Source organism: Myxocyprinus asiaticus, chromosome 25, assembly GCF_019703515.2.
Source record: "Myxocyprinus asiaticus isolate MX2 ecotype Aquarium Trade chromosome 25, UBuf_Myxa_2, whole genome shotgun sequence".
NCBI classification, from domain to species: domain Eukaryota; kingdom Metazoa; phylum Chordata; class Actinopteri; order Cypriniformes; family Catostomidae; genus Myxocyprinus; species Myxocyprinus asiaticus.
Window position 1 is genome coordinate 428533 of NC_059368.1, and position 16371 is coordinate 444903.

General features: G+C 41.4%; 1 pseudogene; it reads right to left on the reverse strand.

Annotated features, from left to right (window-relative positions):
- Positions 1-6396: 6396 nt before the first annotated feature.
- LOC127415559 (zona pellucida sperm-binding protein 4-like) lies at positions 6397-10005 on the reverse strand (annotated as a pseudogene).
- Positions 10006-16371: the final 6366 nt, after the last annotated feature.

Here is a 16371-nt window from a genome sequence, read left to right on the forward strand (position 1 = left end):
GACAGCCAGTTATGTCTCATGAAATTTCAGTGTGAAAGTAATGAATCATGTTGTAGATTTGTTGCATTATCTCTTTGTCCCCATGCACCCAGCCCACTACCTTTTTGAATGGTTGCCTTCTGGCAGACCAGAAACATCAGGCACAGGAGCTGTTTTTTCCCTCAGGCTATCCATCTCACGAACAGTTAAAACTGCCCCATTGGGAGTCGTTTGGCACCATGCGAGGTTCGGATGCGTTAACGGCGAGCTCTGCGCACTTTGCTAGTTTGAATACTTTTTGTGTCTTAAACCGGTGAGATTCAATACATCCTGTTTCATAACTGTTCTATGAAGACAATATGTCAAAGAATTCAAAATCCTCAGGCTCTGGAGACATTAAAAGACACTTACGTGCTCAAGCTGATACCCCTGACAAGGCCACAGACCAGAGACTCAATTTGGCCATTGAGGTGAAAGAGATTCAGCTTCAACTGTTGAACATGATGGCAATGCTGACGAAGGTCGCTGCTGACTTGGCGGATCTTGCTGTAATATGTGGATCGATCACTGCCATGGAGTCGAAATTCACGGTGTTGGTTACAAGAGTGGGGGACGTCGAGAAATGGATCAATTATCTGGAGTCATCAGAGAGGGAATTAGCTGCTAACCCGCTAGCGACCAAGACAGACTTGGAGCGCATCTGGGAAAAGTTGGAAGACCTTGAGAATCATAACCGGCAAAACAATGTCTGAATTGTTGGAATTCCTGAGGTCAAAGAAGGCCGAGATATGGTGAAATTCCTAGACTAGCTATTGTCGAGTCTGCTAGACATAACAGGCCATAAGCTGGAAATCGAGCGAGCTCGCAGAGTTCCGGATCGGAGATCCGCTGAGTGAGACAGGCCCCGATCAATTCTGGCCAAATTTCTGAGATCATCCGATAAAGATCTTGTGTTACGCAAGGCGAGGAGTAAAGGAAGGCTTTCTTGGAAGAACCACAGCATTATCTTGTTCCCAGACTTTGCGAATTCGACAAGAGAGAAACGTGATCAATTCAAGAAATGCAAGAAACACTTACATCAACGGAAGGTCGCTTTTGCACTGATGTTCCCGGCCAAATTGAGAATAGATGCTAAGGATGACCATAAAATATTTACATGCCCACAGCAAACGATGTGCTTCATAAAGACAGTGGAATGAGTGGGTCATTGTGTGATGCTCTCGATGCAGCCGAGTGGGCCTGACTCACTGAACATTCTCTTGACTGTCCGAGGAAACTGAGTGCCTTTTTTGTTTCTTTTTGTGCTGGTTCTGCCTAGTGGCTGGAGTTTTTTTGGTGGAATAACACTCCTTCGGGACAGTTTGTGGATGAATCGCGTTTTTTCTTTTTTCTTTTTTTTTTTGTTCGGGGGGAAGTTCGGGGTTTGATTGTTGCACTATTGGGGAATGTGGTCCATGTAATCTTGTTTTTGACACACAATTTATTTTTTTATTATATCAAAATGTCAAATGTTAGCATAAGTGGGTTATCTCTCTCCACATGGAATGTGAATGGGTTGGGGCACCCCATAAAAAGAAGGAAGGTTATTTCTTTTCTTAAACGTAAGAAATATGATATAGTGTTTCTTCAAGAAATGCACCTTTCTCCGCAGGAAGCTGAAAGATTTGGGAAGATATGGGGTGGACATGTTTTCTTTAGTGCTGGCTCAAGTAAGAGTAGGGGAGTCATTATACTGATAAATAAACATCTGCAATTCAAATGTCTCAAACAGATTAAAGATCAAATAGGAAGAGTCATTATTGTTTTAGGAGAAATTCAGGGGCAAAGGTTCATTTTGGCTAATATTTACGCACCTAACGCTGATGATCAGGGCTTTTTTAAAGATCTTGAAGGGAAGTTGCAAGCCGCTGGCGCCCTCATGATATAATATTGGGAGGAGACTTTAATCTTTTGATGGACTCAGTCCTTGATCATAGTGAAGCAAAAGTGTGTAAGCCCCCTAGAGCAACATTGATGCTTCACAGGATGTGTAAAAATCTTGGTCTTACAGATATTTGGAGACTTTTGAACCCATCTGGTAGGGAATATAAATTTAGTTCATAAGTTCATCAGTTCATAAGATTTATTCTAGAATAGAATACAGTATGCCTCATTCACCAAAAAATCCAAAGCACAAGAACTAGTGGAATTGGAAGGGAATATTAAAAGTACAGAGGCAGAGCTGAAGCGCCGAATGTCGTCTGATGGCCTCAGAGAACTGACCCGACTGAAATACAGATATAATACTATTTTGTCACAGAAGGTGGAGTTTTGGTTATTTAGGGCAAGACAGTCATACTTTGAGTTGGGGGACAAAGCAGGAAAACTTCTGGCTAGATATATAAAGCAGAGAGTGTCTTTTTCTACCATTCCCTCAGTGAAATCTGCTGGTGGTGAGATATTCACCTTGGCCATTGATATTAATAATGCTTTTAAAGAATTCTATCTTGATCTTTACAGTTCCACATCTTCGTCTACCGATGAAGATATTAGAAACTTTGTGGAACCATTAGAACTCCCTAAACTGACGACTGAGCAAAAAAATTCTCTTGATTCTAAGATCAGTCTGATTATTAAAAAGGACAAAGATCCAAGCGAGTGTAAGAGTTACCGTCCAATTTTCCTGATCCAGCTAGATGTAAAAATATTGTCAAACATTCTGGCTAAACGATTAAGTAAAGTTATGACATCTCTTATACATATAGATCAGGTGGGGTATATTCGGGGCCGCTGCTCTTCTGATAACATTAGACGTTTCATCAATATCATGTGGTCAGTGGCGAATGATCAGACTCCGGTCGCTGCCATCTCACTTGATGCCGAAAAGGCGTTTGATGTGGTAGAATGGGATTATCTTTTAAAGATTTTGGAAATATACGGGTTCGGGAATACTTTTATTAGATGGATTAAGTTACTTTATAGACATCCGGTAAAGGCGCTAGAAACAAATGGATTAATTTCAGATTATTTTACTCTGCATAGGGGCACTCGGCAGGGTTACCCTCTTTCCCCAATATTATTCTGTCTTGCTCTGGAACCATTAGCAGTCGCGATAAGAAAGGAGGATGATTTTCCAGAGGTGATGGCGGGAGGTGTGGCACATAAGCTCTTGCTTTACGCAGATGATATTTTATTATTCATCTCCGACCCCATTAGATCTATGCCTTGCCTCCACAGAATTATTAAATCCTTTTCTAAGTTCTCAGGATACAGAGTCAACTGGTCTAAATCCGAAGCTTTGGCTCTGACAGCGTACTGCCCAGTAACGGCTTTCCAGCCGGGCGCCTTCCAGTGGCCCAAACAGGGCATTAAGTATTTGGGCATTTTATTCCCTGCAAATTTGTGTGTTGAGTTAATTTTGACCCCTTAATAAAAAGGTTTTCGAGTGATGTGGACAGGGCTTCATTACATTTATCTATGTTTGGGAAGGTTAATGTTATTAAAATGAATTGTATTCCAAAATTGAACTACCTGCTACAATCTCTCCCTGTAGATGTCCCTCTCTCTTATTTCAAGCAATTTGATAGCATAGCGAAGTCCTTCATTTGGAATGGTAAACGTCCCAGATTACATTTCATTAAGCTGCATAGGCCGATTGACAAAGGTGGGCTAGGCCTACCCAAGATTTTGTTTTATTATTATGCATTCGGTCTCAGACATTTGGCTCATTGGTCTCTTCCACCTGAGAGAGCCTCTCCCTGGTTTTGTATTGAACAGGAAGTTCTTGCCCCTATTTCGCCATTGCAAAGCCTTTCTATCAAACTAACCAGAGAAGTTAAGTTACACCCCATTATCTCGCATTTTCACTCGGTATAGACAAAAGTGTCCAGAGTGTTTAAATCAGACATTTATTAAAATGTTGCCATATGGCAGAACCCTAAATGATGTATTAATAAGCACCCTTTCTTCTGGTCAGAGTGGATTGTGAGGGGGTTACTACACTCTGTGACCTATATATGAGAGTGGAGTGTTGAGATCTTTTGAAAATTTGGTTCAACATTTTGGGATTCCCAGATCTCAGTTCTGTAGGTATTTACAGCTGCGCCACCTGCTCTGTGTTGTTTTTGGGAGTAGCACACACACCCCTAAAGTGGCAGATACTCTGGGAGAGGTGATTACTGCTTTTGGAAAAGGTCATGAGGCATCAGTGTATTACTCCCTGCTAATTCAGAGTCCGGGGGATGGAGCTTTAACTTCTATCAAGAGATTATTGGAGAAAGATTTAAACTTGGTATTGGAGGAAGGAGTGTGGGCTAGGATTCTAAAAAATGACAAGTCAGTATATAGAGATGCAAGGGTGCACCTTATGCAATTTAAGATTTTACACAGATTCTATTGGACCCCCTCTAGATTGTATAGGCTTGGTCTTAAAGACACACCCATCTGCTTGCAATGCCAGTCAGAAGATGGAGACACAACCCATGTTTCTTGGGGGTGTGTTAAGATCCTAGAATTGTGGTTGAAGGTTTACATGTGACGTTTTAGGCACTCAAATTTCATTCTGCCCCAGACTCTATATTTTGGGCAAAGGGCCGGTCATAAATTTGGGGGATAAACAAACAATTGGGTTCTGACAAGTATTATGATTGGAAGTCAAATTATTTTAAGGAGATGGAAGTCGGATGGAGCGCCATAATTTCCGGAGTGGTGTGCGGAGATGGGGAGGTTGGCTGCTTTCGAGGAGATTTCAAACAGAAAGCTGGGGGTTCGGAATTTCTTTGATAGGAAGTGGAGCAATTACTTCTTGTTTTTGGGGGACTCTTGGGGAGGGGCTGTGTAGAGCGATGTTTAGTTTGAATTATATATGATTATTATATTTTCTTTTTGTGTATTCTATTTGTGACCACAGGGGTGTTCATTGGGGGTCAGGATGGGGTTGGTGATTGGGGAGGGGTTAAATGTTAATTCAATGTATATATGTTCTGCTTTTTGTTATATGTCTATGAATCAAAAATGTTAATTGGAAAAAAAAAAACTGCCTCATTGAGCAATAATTATGTGCAATACACAGCTTAGTCTATATTTATCAAACATACCCACACCTCTTCTGCCACTACATTCCCTTCTGTATATAACAGATTTGTATATTGTACATACATATATTGTCCTATTGTGTATGTCTATACACACACACACTTTCTATTCACTTTATTTTTATTCCTTTTTTATCTCGGTCTTGTTGCTGTATTGTTTGTGCACTGGAAGCTTCTGTCACAAAGACAAATTCCTTGTATGTGCAAGCATACTTGGCAATAAAGCTCATTCTGGTTTATGAAAAAACATCAAAAGCAATATATTTTGTTCTCTTTTGTACACTCTGGGCATTTGGGATATATATACACACAGTAAGTGCTGGGTCTCTAAAGACCCAGATATGTACGAGCGTTTGGGAAAAATCCCAGGCATTTAAGGGTTAAAAATATTTTAACACTAGTCACATTGTGATTTGCCTAACTGTACTGGCTTTTAGCAGACCTGATGTTCATAATATAAACACGAGTCTACTAGAAATGTACCGTAAATTCAAACTTCTGGCACAAAACAAATGTCAATCAGTTATGGTGGCAACAGGTTCAGAGCACGTACACACAATGGAAAGCGTCGACTAACAGGAACTGAACCAAGAGTGTATACAAACTTGGTTAGACCATCGTTCCCCTCTCTCATGGTATGTCCAAATCAGTTGAGTGAATTGGTTTGTTTCCATGGAAGATTAACCAGTTGAGTAGATGATGCACAGATTCAGTTCTTCAGCCCCTGCAGAGCACCCTTGAACTCACAGAGTCTTTCCAAGTAAAAGGTTCAGGTACTTGGAGCTGTTAGATCATGTTTCTCCCATGTTGAAAAACTAGTGAGCAACTAGTCGCTTTTCAGTTTAATAGCCCATCATTTAATTTATTGGTGCATAAGGGTGGTTCTGGTATCAGTGGAAGTCCAGAGTTTGAGGTAGACCAACACTGCAAGATGATCCACTTTAAAACATGGGTGTACACCAAGCGGTCAAAGCTTTAACCAAACACTTGAAAAGGTACCACTGTTGAAAGCAAAATTGCGCATTTTGCACCAGTTTAAATTGTGGTGTAACTTTGCCCCTCAGCTTTTCATGGTAGTGAGGTTGAGGACGTCAGTGGAGAGAACATCCCCCCCAATGTATACTTGATCCAGAGAATCTTGAACGGTTTACAGGAACTCCTTAGGTTGAGCAAGTCCCTTCTGTACTGTCAGCTGCACTTGGAGAATTCAAGACAATAGGCATTTAGGTTAATTGCATATCCTTCTGAACTAATTGGCACATTTATAATGTGCCATGGTATTGTTTGCAGCCAGTGACTTTTGCGGTTACACCCCCCATTAAAACAGCCTAGACAGTTGTTCTTGTCTGGTAACTTTATTAATTCACAAAGAAAATGCCTCCACTGGAAACCACAGCCTTCTCAACGTTCTCACCAACATCCCTTTCTGGAATACAAGAGGAGGCAGAGGTTAAAGCAGTGTACAAAAAAACCCACCCCACCGTAAAGTAATACACCTACTTTGCCTGAAGCAGCTCTGCTCACAGAAGCCAGAGGAAGAGGGATGGCACACTGATGTACTACAGTGGATGAAGACCTGAGCAAGAAGGGGGATTAACCATAGCATTCAGAAGAACCATTAAGGGTTTAGAGGTGTTGAAGGTTGGATGGTAATCATACCATTCCCTGCAGAGGAGCTAGTGATGCTGGATCCACAAACGTGAACATCTTCACAATGAAGCGCTTGTAGTGGGTTGGGAACTGAAGACCAGAGGAGCCATCCACAGGAACCAGTGTGGTGAGGTAACGATCATCCTGGTAAGGGCATCTGGAAGGCACAGTCAGGGATAGCTCAAAACAGACCAAATGATACAAATGCTGGGGTTATACTCACCCATTAACTAGAAGGTCCCACTGAGGTAGGCTGAGGGGATCAGGGGTTGATGTTGCCCAGCAATGTCCCAGCATCAGGACAATATTGGGGTCAGTCCTCTCCAAAAGGTGTACCTCAACATACACAGGTTGTCGTAGAACTTTTGTGACAGGGTAATCAGCATCACTGTAGTAGGATGTGTACGCAGCATCCTCTGCAGGAGGACGACAATTTTATAAACCCTAGTTACTCTTTCAAGACAGCCATCTAGAGAAGCAGTACATTACCTTCTGCACATCCTTTGGTGACACATTGTCCATTTGCCAGGCGAAGCTCCACTCGGAGGGGTCCAGGAGCAGCTACAGGTGGAGGTGGAGGAACAGTGTTGACCTCCACAACCAGAGCTTGAACAGCAGTGCCAGAATACCTACACTGGAAGAGAAGCCTGGACAAACAGTGAGCTTGTAAGCCCAAGTCAAAGATTAGCATTTAAGCTAAAGCATAGATCACCTACTCAAAGTGACTGTCCCTTGTGATGGAACCAAGTGGTCCAATCCCCACTTCATAGGATGAAGTCATTCTGTTCTCATACACCACATATCCATTGTCCTCCTGCAAACAGCAACATGGTTAGAATCCACTCCTTGCCAAGCAAAGGAAGTCTAAAAAGCACCAGTACCCACCATCATGCTTGTGCCACAAGCAGTGACAGGGAACTGGTAAATGGCAAATGAAGGGGTGGACCCAACTGGAGCACAAGGTGGGTCACTTCCACCCAACAGACGGACTGTATCCAGACTAAGTGAAGGCAGCGTAACATCTCTAGCCACCACAACCACAAACTGGCCATCTCGAATACACTGGACGGTCACTGTTTCAAGGTAGAGAGCATGATTCTGAGGCAACCGTTTAATATGAACAGCTTTACATTGGCTCAACACTTACCGGCTTTCCCATAGTAACACTGCTGTCCGTTGAAGCAGCAGTTTATAGCGTCACACTCAGCAGCACTGATACCAGGTTGTCCACATTGGATCTGCTCATAATCAGCAACGGCACACTTGTCAAGAGGCTCCGCCTGTGCCACTGGCTGCTTGGGTGGAAATGCCGTTTGCCGTTGCGGGGCTGGTTGAGCCAAAAACGCGGATCGCTCGGCTGGTACACAACAGCTTGAGGATTCTGGGCTAAAATCCCTCGAGTTTGCTGAAGGACTGAAGCCTGAGGATTCTGGGCTGGACCCCACCCTTGAGTTTGTGGTTGCAGACCCTGTTGAGCCAAAGACTGCCGATCACTTGATTGGAATACTAGGGCTTGAGGATTCAGAGCTGGAATTCCCCCATGTTGTGGGGTTCGGCGGACTGAAGCCTGAGGATTCTGGACTGGATTTCCCCCTTGTCGTCGAGTCTGCTGTTGCAGAGCCTGTTGAATCAAAAACTGCTGATCACTTGGCTGAAACGCAAGAGCTTGACGACTCCGGTCTGGAATCCCTCGTTGTTCACTTTGCTGGAAGACTGAAGCTTGAGGAACCTGGGGCAGATTACTCCACTGTGGAACAGCATGACAAAAAGCACAAACCCACACACAAAGTGCCAAAAGATGAAATGTACCCATACTTTCTGCCATTACTCCACAACTGAGCTCATCATTCAAGTGGATCCCTTTTTGAATCCTGCAGAGTGCAGCTCATTAACGATGTCACTCCCTGTTCAATTAACAGTCTTCGTTCATCAGACTGGGCGTTTACAAATAAGGTGATACTAATTGATTCTAAAAAGTTAACCTGAAGGTTTTGTGTGGTCACATTTAGTCTAAATAACATGCTAATCTTCACACAACTTAATTAAAACAATTCACAATAAATGATGAAACGCACAGAAGCCAATATGTACATCAAAGCATATGTATATCAGTAAAAGATTTACTAAAGTACTTTTATTTAGTTTACATGTCACCTCTTATTAAACATTATATTTAGTATAATTTGGCAGACATATTTACCCACTTAAAGTACTTTTAGTAGTAAGAATGTCCCCTGCAGTATTTTTTCACAATGATGGCAAAGGAAGGCGTGGAACCAACAGGACCAGAAGGTGGTTCATTTCCATCAAGTAGTTAGACTGTATCTAGGCAATAATCCAAATTATCATAATCAAAATCATCGGATTATTTTCTGCTTTTGATGTCAAAATGTAAGCGGGCTCCGCCCAGGGTGCCATTCAAGCTAGAACCGCTACTGTTAAAAACAGAAATAAAACATTTTAAATCTTTACAAACTAACAACATCCCTACAAATTTTTTAAAGTTCTAAGTTTTAATTTCTACTTTTCTACAATTCCGAACTCAGCCCCTGAGTTTAACGGGATAGTTCACCCAAAAATCGAAAATTCTCACATCATTTACTCACCCTCATGCCATCCTGAATGTGTATAACTTTCTTTCTTCTGCAGAACACAAATGAAAGTTTTTAGAGGAATATCTCAGCTCTGTAGGTCCATACAATGCAAGTGAATGGTGATCAGAACTCAGAAAGTCAAAAAGCACATACGATCATAGTAAAAGTAATCCATTCGACTCCAGTGGTTAAATGAATGTCTTCTAAAGTGATACAATTGCTTTGGGTGAGAAACAGATCAATATTTAAGCAGCCAAGGGTGGGCCCAAATTATTAGAGATTATTCTTTGACTTCAGATATATATTTAGAAAATAGTTTAAAAAAGCATGAATTCTGATTTCTGAAAGTGTGAAAGAACTGTCTGAATGTGCCGCTTCTCTGTTGTTAAGGAAAATTTGTAAAAAAAAATTGGGCGAAAACTTGGCCCATCCATTTTTATTGGGGCCCACCCAAAAGTAATTTCCTGGCTACGCACTTGTATTTCAGTCCTTTTCACAATAAGTGTTTGCTTCCGGTCGTATATAAATACATATTATACATGCTTTTTCTGAAGGTGGCGCTGATGTTTCAGTGATTGACATTGCTATTTTATGTAACAACATAAAAGTAAACTTGTGGAGGTGAGGCCGTGGTCAAGAGCCCGTCTGGGGAGAGGGAGAGCGGTAAGGACATCCACCTGAGATTAATTGTGACTAATTACCATTTCCATGTTCATAGTGAGAGTTGGGGGAGTTAAAAGATGGCCCAGTCCACCGAAAGGCAGAGACAGCACGGCTGAGAAGCTGTTTGTGTGGTGGAATTGAAGCTTCACCGGTGCGCTTAAAGTGAACGTCTTTATTTTCTGTTAATAAAAAGTGACATTCCTGAGTTGGAATCACCGTGTCCCGCTTCCTCCTTTTGACCCAAATACGAATTTCTGCTACAAAACTATAGCAAGTTTAAAACATGAACAGTATGATATGACTATTGTCATTTGAGTGTACTAGTGAAATTATGTTGTGCATCTATTTAGACTCAATAAGTGGCTGAGAAAATATATACAGTATGTGTAATCTATGTGTAACTTATGTGTAGATCATGTGTATCTTGTGTTATGCATAGCTCAATATGTTTTTGACAGCCAGTTATGTCTCATGAAATTTCAGTGTGAAAGTAATGAATCATGTTGTAGATTTGTTGCATTATCTCTTTGTCCCCATGCACCCAGCCCACTACCTTTTTGAATGGTTGCCTTCTGGCAGACCAGAAACATCAGGCACAGGAGCTGTTTTTTCCCTCAGGCTATCCATCTCACGAACAGTTAAAACTGCCCCATTGGGAGTCGTTTGGCACCATGCGAGGTTCGGATGCGTTAACGGCGAGCTCTGCGCACTTTGCTAGTTTGAATACTTTTTGTGTCTTAAACCGGTGAGATTCAATACATCCTGTTTCATAACTGTTCTATGAAGACAATATGTCAAAGAATTCAAAATCCTCAGGCTCTGGAGACATTAAAAGACACTTACGTGCTCAAGCTGATACCCCTGACAAGGCCACAGACCAGAGACTCAATTTGGCCATTGAGGTGAAAGAGATTCAGCTTCAACTGTTGAACATGATGGCAATGCTGACGAAGGTCGCTGCTGACTTGGCGGATCTTGCTGTAATATGTGGATCGATCACTGCCATGGAGTCGAAATTCACGGTGTTGGTTACAAGAGTGGGGGACGTCGAGAAATGGATCAATTATCTGGAGTCATCAGAGAGGGAATTAGCTGCTAACCCGCTAGCGACCAAGACAGACTTGGAGCGCATCTGGGAAAAGTTGGAAGACCTTGAGAATCATAACCGGCAAAACAATGTCTGAATTGTTGGAATTCCTGAGGTCAAAGAAGGCCGAGATATGGTGAAATTCCTAGACTAGCTATTGTCGAGTCTGCTAGACATAACAGGCCATAAGCTGGAAATCGAGCGAGCTCGCAGAGTTCCGGATCGGAGATCCGCTGAGTGAGACAGGCCCCGATCAATTCTGGCCAAATTTCTGAGATCATCCGATAAAGATCTTGTGTTACGCAAGGCGAGGAGTAAAGGAAGGCTTTCTTGGAAGAACCACAGCATTATCTTGTTCCCAGACTTTGCGAATTCGACAAGAGAGAAACGTGATCAATTCAAGAAATGCAAGAAACACTTACATCAACGGAAGGTCGCTTTTGCACTGATGTTCCCGGCCAAATTGAGAATAGATGCTAAGGATGACCATAAAATATTTACATGCCCACAGCAAACGATGTGCTTCATAAAGACAGTGGAATGAGTGGGTCATTGTGTGATGCTCTCGATGCAGCCGAGTGGGCCTGACTCACTGAACATTCTCTTGACTGTCCGAGGAAACTGAGTGCCTTTTTTGTTTCTTTTTGTGCTGGTTCTGCCTAGTGGCTGGAGTTTTTTTGGTGGAATAACACTCCTTCGGGACAGTTTGTGGATGAATCGCGTTTTTCCTTTTTCTTTTTTTTTTTTGTTCGGGGGGAAGTTCGGGGTTTGATTGTTGCACTATTGGGGAATGTGGTCCATGTAATCTTGTTTTTGACACACAATTTATTTTTTTATTATATCAAAATGTCAAATGTTAGCATAAGTGGGTTATCTCTCTCCACATGGAATGTGAATGGGTTGGGGCACCCCATAAAAAGAAGGAAGGTTATTTCTTTTCTTAAACGTAAGAAATATGATATAGTGTTTCTTCAAGAAATGCACCTTTCTCCGCAGGAAGCTGAAAGATTTGGGAAGATATGGGGTGGACATGTTTTCTTTAGTGCTGGCTCAAGTAAGAGTAGGGGAGTCATTATACTGATAAATAAACATCTGCAATTCAAATGTCTCAAACAGATTAAAGATCAAATAGGAAGAGTCATTATTGTTTTAGGAGAAATTCAGGGGCAAAGGTTCATTTTGGCTAATATTTACGCACCTAACGCTGATGATCAGGGCTTTTTTAAAGATCTTGAAGGGAAGTTGCAAGCCGCTGGCGCCCTCATGATATAATATTGGGAGGAGACTTTAATCTTTTGATGGACTCAGTCCTTGATCATAGTGAAGCAAAAGTGTGTAAGCCCCCTAGAGCAACATTGATGCTTCACAGGATGTGTAAAAATCTTGGTCTTACAGATATTTGGAGACTTTTGAACCCATCTGGTAGGGAATATAAATTTAGTTCATAAGTTCATCAGTTCATAAGATTTATTCTAGAATAGAATACAGTATGCCTCATTCACCAAAAAATCCAAAGCACAAGAACTAGTGGAATTGGAAGGGAATATTAAAAGTACAGAGGCAGAGCTGAAGCGCCGAATGTCGTCTGATGGCCTCAGAGAACTGACCCGACTGAAATACAGATATAATACTATTTTGTCACAGAAGGTGGAGTTTTGGTTATTTAGGGCAAGACAGTCATACTTTGAGTTGGGGGACAAAGCAGGAAAACTTCTGGCTAGATATATAAAGCAGAGAGTGTCTTTTTCTACCATTCCCTCAGTGAAATCTGCTGGTGGTGAGATATTCACCTTGGCCATTGATATTAATAATGCTTTTAAAGAATTCTATCTTGATCTTTACAGTTCCACATCTTCGTCTACCGATGAAGATATTAGAAACTTTGTGGAACCATTAGAACTCCCTAAACTGACGACTGAGCAAAAAAATTCTCTTGATTCTAAGATCAGTCTGATTATTAAAAAGGACAAAGATCCAAGCGAGTGTAAGAGTTACCGTCCAATTTTCCTGATCCAGCTAGATGTAAAAATATTGTCAAACATTCTGGCTAAACGATTAAGTAAAGTTATGACATCTCTTATACATATAGATCAGGTGGGGTATATTCGGGGCCGCTGCTCTTCTGATAACATTAGACGTTTCATCAATATCATGTGGTCAGTGGCGAATGATCAGACTCCGGTCGCTGCCATCTCACTTGATGCCGAAAAGGCGTTTGATGTGGTAGAATGGGATTATCTTTTAAAGATTTTGGAAATATACGGGTTCGGGAATACTTTTATTAGATGGATTAAGTTACTTTATAGACATCCGGTAAAGGCGCTAGAAACAAATGGATTAATTTCAGATTATTTTACTCTGCATAGGGGCACTCGGCAGGGTTACCCTCTTTCCCCAATATTATTCTGTCTTGCTCTGGAACCATTAGCAGTCGCGATAAGAAAGGAGGATGATTTTCCAGAGGTGATGGCGGGAGGTGTGGCACATAAGCTCTTGCTTTACGCAGATGATATTTTATTATTCATCTCCGACCCCATTAGATCTATGCCTTGCCTCCACAGAATTATTAAATCCTTTTCTAAGTTCTCAGGATACAGAGTCAACTGGTCTAAATCCGAAGCTTTGGCTCTGACAGCGTACTGCCCAGTAACGGCTTTCCAGCCGGGCGCCTTCCAGTGGCCCAAACAGGGCATTAAGTATTTGGGCATTTTATTCCCTGCAAATTTGTGTGTTGAGTTAATTTTGACCCCTTAATAAAAAGGTTTTCGAGTGATGTGGACAGGGCTTCATTACATTTATCTATGTTTGGGAAGGTTAATGTTATTAAAATGAATTGTATTCCAAAATTGAACTACCTGCTACAATCTCTCCCTGTAGATGTCCCTCTCTCTTATTTCAAGCAATTTGATAGCATAGCGAAGTCCTTCATTTGGAATGGTAAACGTCCCAGATTACATTTCATTAAGCTGCATAGGCCGATTGACAAAGGTGGGCTAGGCCTACCCAAGATTTTGTTTTATTATTATGCATTCGGTCTCAGACATTTGGCTCATTGGTCTCTTCCACCTGAGAGAGCCTCTCCCTGGTTTTGTATTGAACAGGAAGTTCTTGCCCCTATTTCGCCATTGCAAAGCCTTTCTATCAAACTAACCAGAGAAGTTAAGTTACACCCCATTATCTCGCATTTTCACTCGGTATAGACAAAAGTGTCCAGAGTGTTTAAATCAGACATTTATTAAAATGTTGCCATATGGCAGAACCCTAAATGATGTATTAATAAGCACCCTTTCTTCTGGTCAGAGTGGATTGTGAGGGGGTTACTACACTCTGTGACCTATATATGAGAGTGGAGTGTTGAGATCTTTTGAAAATTTGGTTCAACATTTTGGGATTCCCAGATCTCAGTTCTGTAGGTATTTACAGCTGCGCCACCTGCTCTGTGTTGTTTTTGGGAGTAGCACACACACCCCTAAAGTGGCAGATACTCTGGGAGAGGTGATTACTGCTTTTGGAAAAGGTCATGAGGCATCAGTGTATTACTCCCTGCTAATTCAGAGTCCGGGGGATGGAGCTTTAACTTCTATCAAGAGATTATTGGAGAAAGATTTAAACTTGGTATTGGAGGAAGGAGTGTGGGCTAGGATTCTAAAAAATGACAAGTCAGTATATAGAGATGCAAGGGTGCACCTTATGCAATTTAAGATTTTACACAGATTCTATTGGACCCCCTCTAGATTGTATAGGCTTGGTCTTAAAGACACACCCATCTGCTTGCAATGCCAGTCAGAAGATGGAGACACAACCCATGTTTCTTGGGGGTGTGTTAAGATCCTAGAATTGTGGTTGAAGGTTTACATGTGACGTTTTAGGCACTCAAATTTCATTCTGCCCCAGACTCTATATTTTGGGCAAAGGGCCGGTCATAAATTTGGGGGATAAACAAACAATTGGGTTCTGACAAGTATTATGATTGGAAGTCAAATTATTTTAAGGAGATGGAAGTCGGATGGAGCGCCATAATTTCCGGAGTGGTGTGCGGAGATGGGGAGGTTGGCTGCTTTCGAGGAGATTTCAAACAGAAAGCTGGGGGTTCGGAATTTCTTTGATAGGAAGTGGAGCAATTACTTCTTGTTTTTGGGGGACTCTTGGGGAGGGGCTGTGTAGAGCGATGTTTAGTTTGAATTATATATGATTATTATATTTTCTTTTTGTGTATTCTATTTGTGACCACAGGGGTGTTCATTGGGGGTCAGGATGGGGTTGGTGATTGGGGAGGGGTTAAATGTTAATTCAATGTATATATGTTCTGCTTTTTGTTATATGTCTATGAATCAAAAATGTTAATTGGAAAAAAAAAACTGCCTCATTGAGCAATAATTATGTGCAATACACAGCTTAGTCTATATTTATCAAACATACCCACACCTCTTCTGCCACTACATTCCCTTCTGTATATAACAGATTTGTATATTGTACATACATATATTGTCCTATTGTGTATGTCTATACACACACACACTTTCTATTCACTTTATTTTTATTCCTTTTTTATCTCGGTCTTGTTGCTGTATTGTTTGTGCACTGGAAGCTTCTGTCACAAAGACAAATTCCTTGTATGTGCAAGCATACTTGGCAATAAAGCTCATTCTGGTTTATGAAAAAACATCAAAAGCAATATATTTTGTTCTCTTTTGTACACTCTGGGCATTTGGGATATATATACACACAGTAAGTGCTGGGTCTCTAAAGACCCAGATATGTACGAGCGTTTGGGAAAAATCCCAGGCATTTAAGGGTTAAAAATATTTTAACACTAGTCACATTGTGATTTGCCTAACTGTACTGGCTTTTAGCAGACCTGATGTTCATAATATAAACACGAGTCTACTAGAAATGTACCGTAAATTCAAACTTCTGGCACAAAACAAATGTCAATCAGTTATGGTGGCAACAGGTTCAGAGCACGTACACACAATGGAAAGCGTCGACTAACAGGAACTGAACCAAGAGTGTATACAAACTTGGTTAGACCATCGTTCCCCTCTCTCATGGTATGTCCAAATCAGTTGAGTGAATTGGTTTGTTTCCATGGAAGATTAACCAGTTGAGTAGATGATGCACAGATTCAGTTCTTCAGCCCCTGCAGAGCACCCTTGAACTCACAGAGTCTTTCCAAGTAAAAGGTTCAGGTACTTGGAGCTGTTAGATCATGTTTCTCCCATGTTGAAAAACTAGTGAGCAACTAGTCGCTTTTCAGTTTAATAGCCCATCATTTAATTTATTGGTGCATAAGGGTGGTTCTGGTATCAGTGGAAGTCCAGAGTTT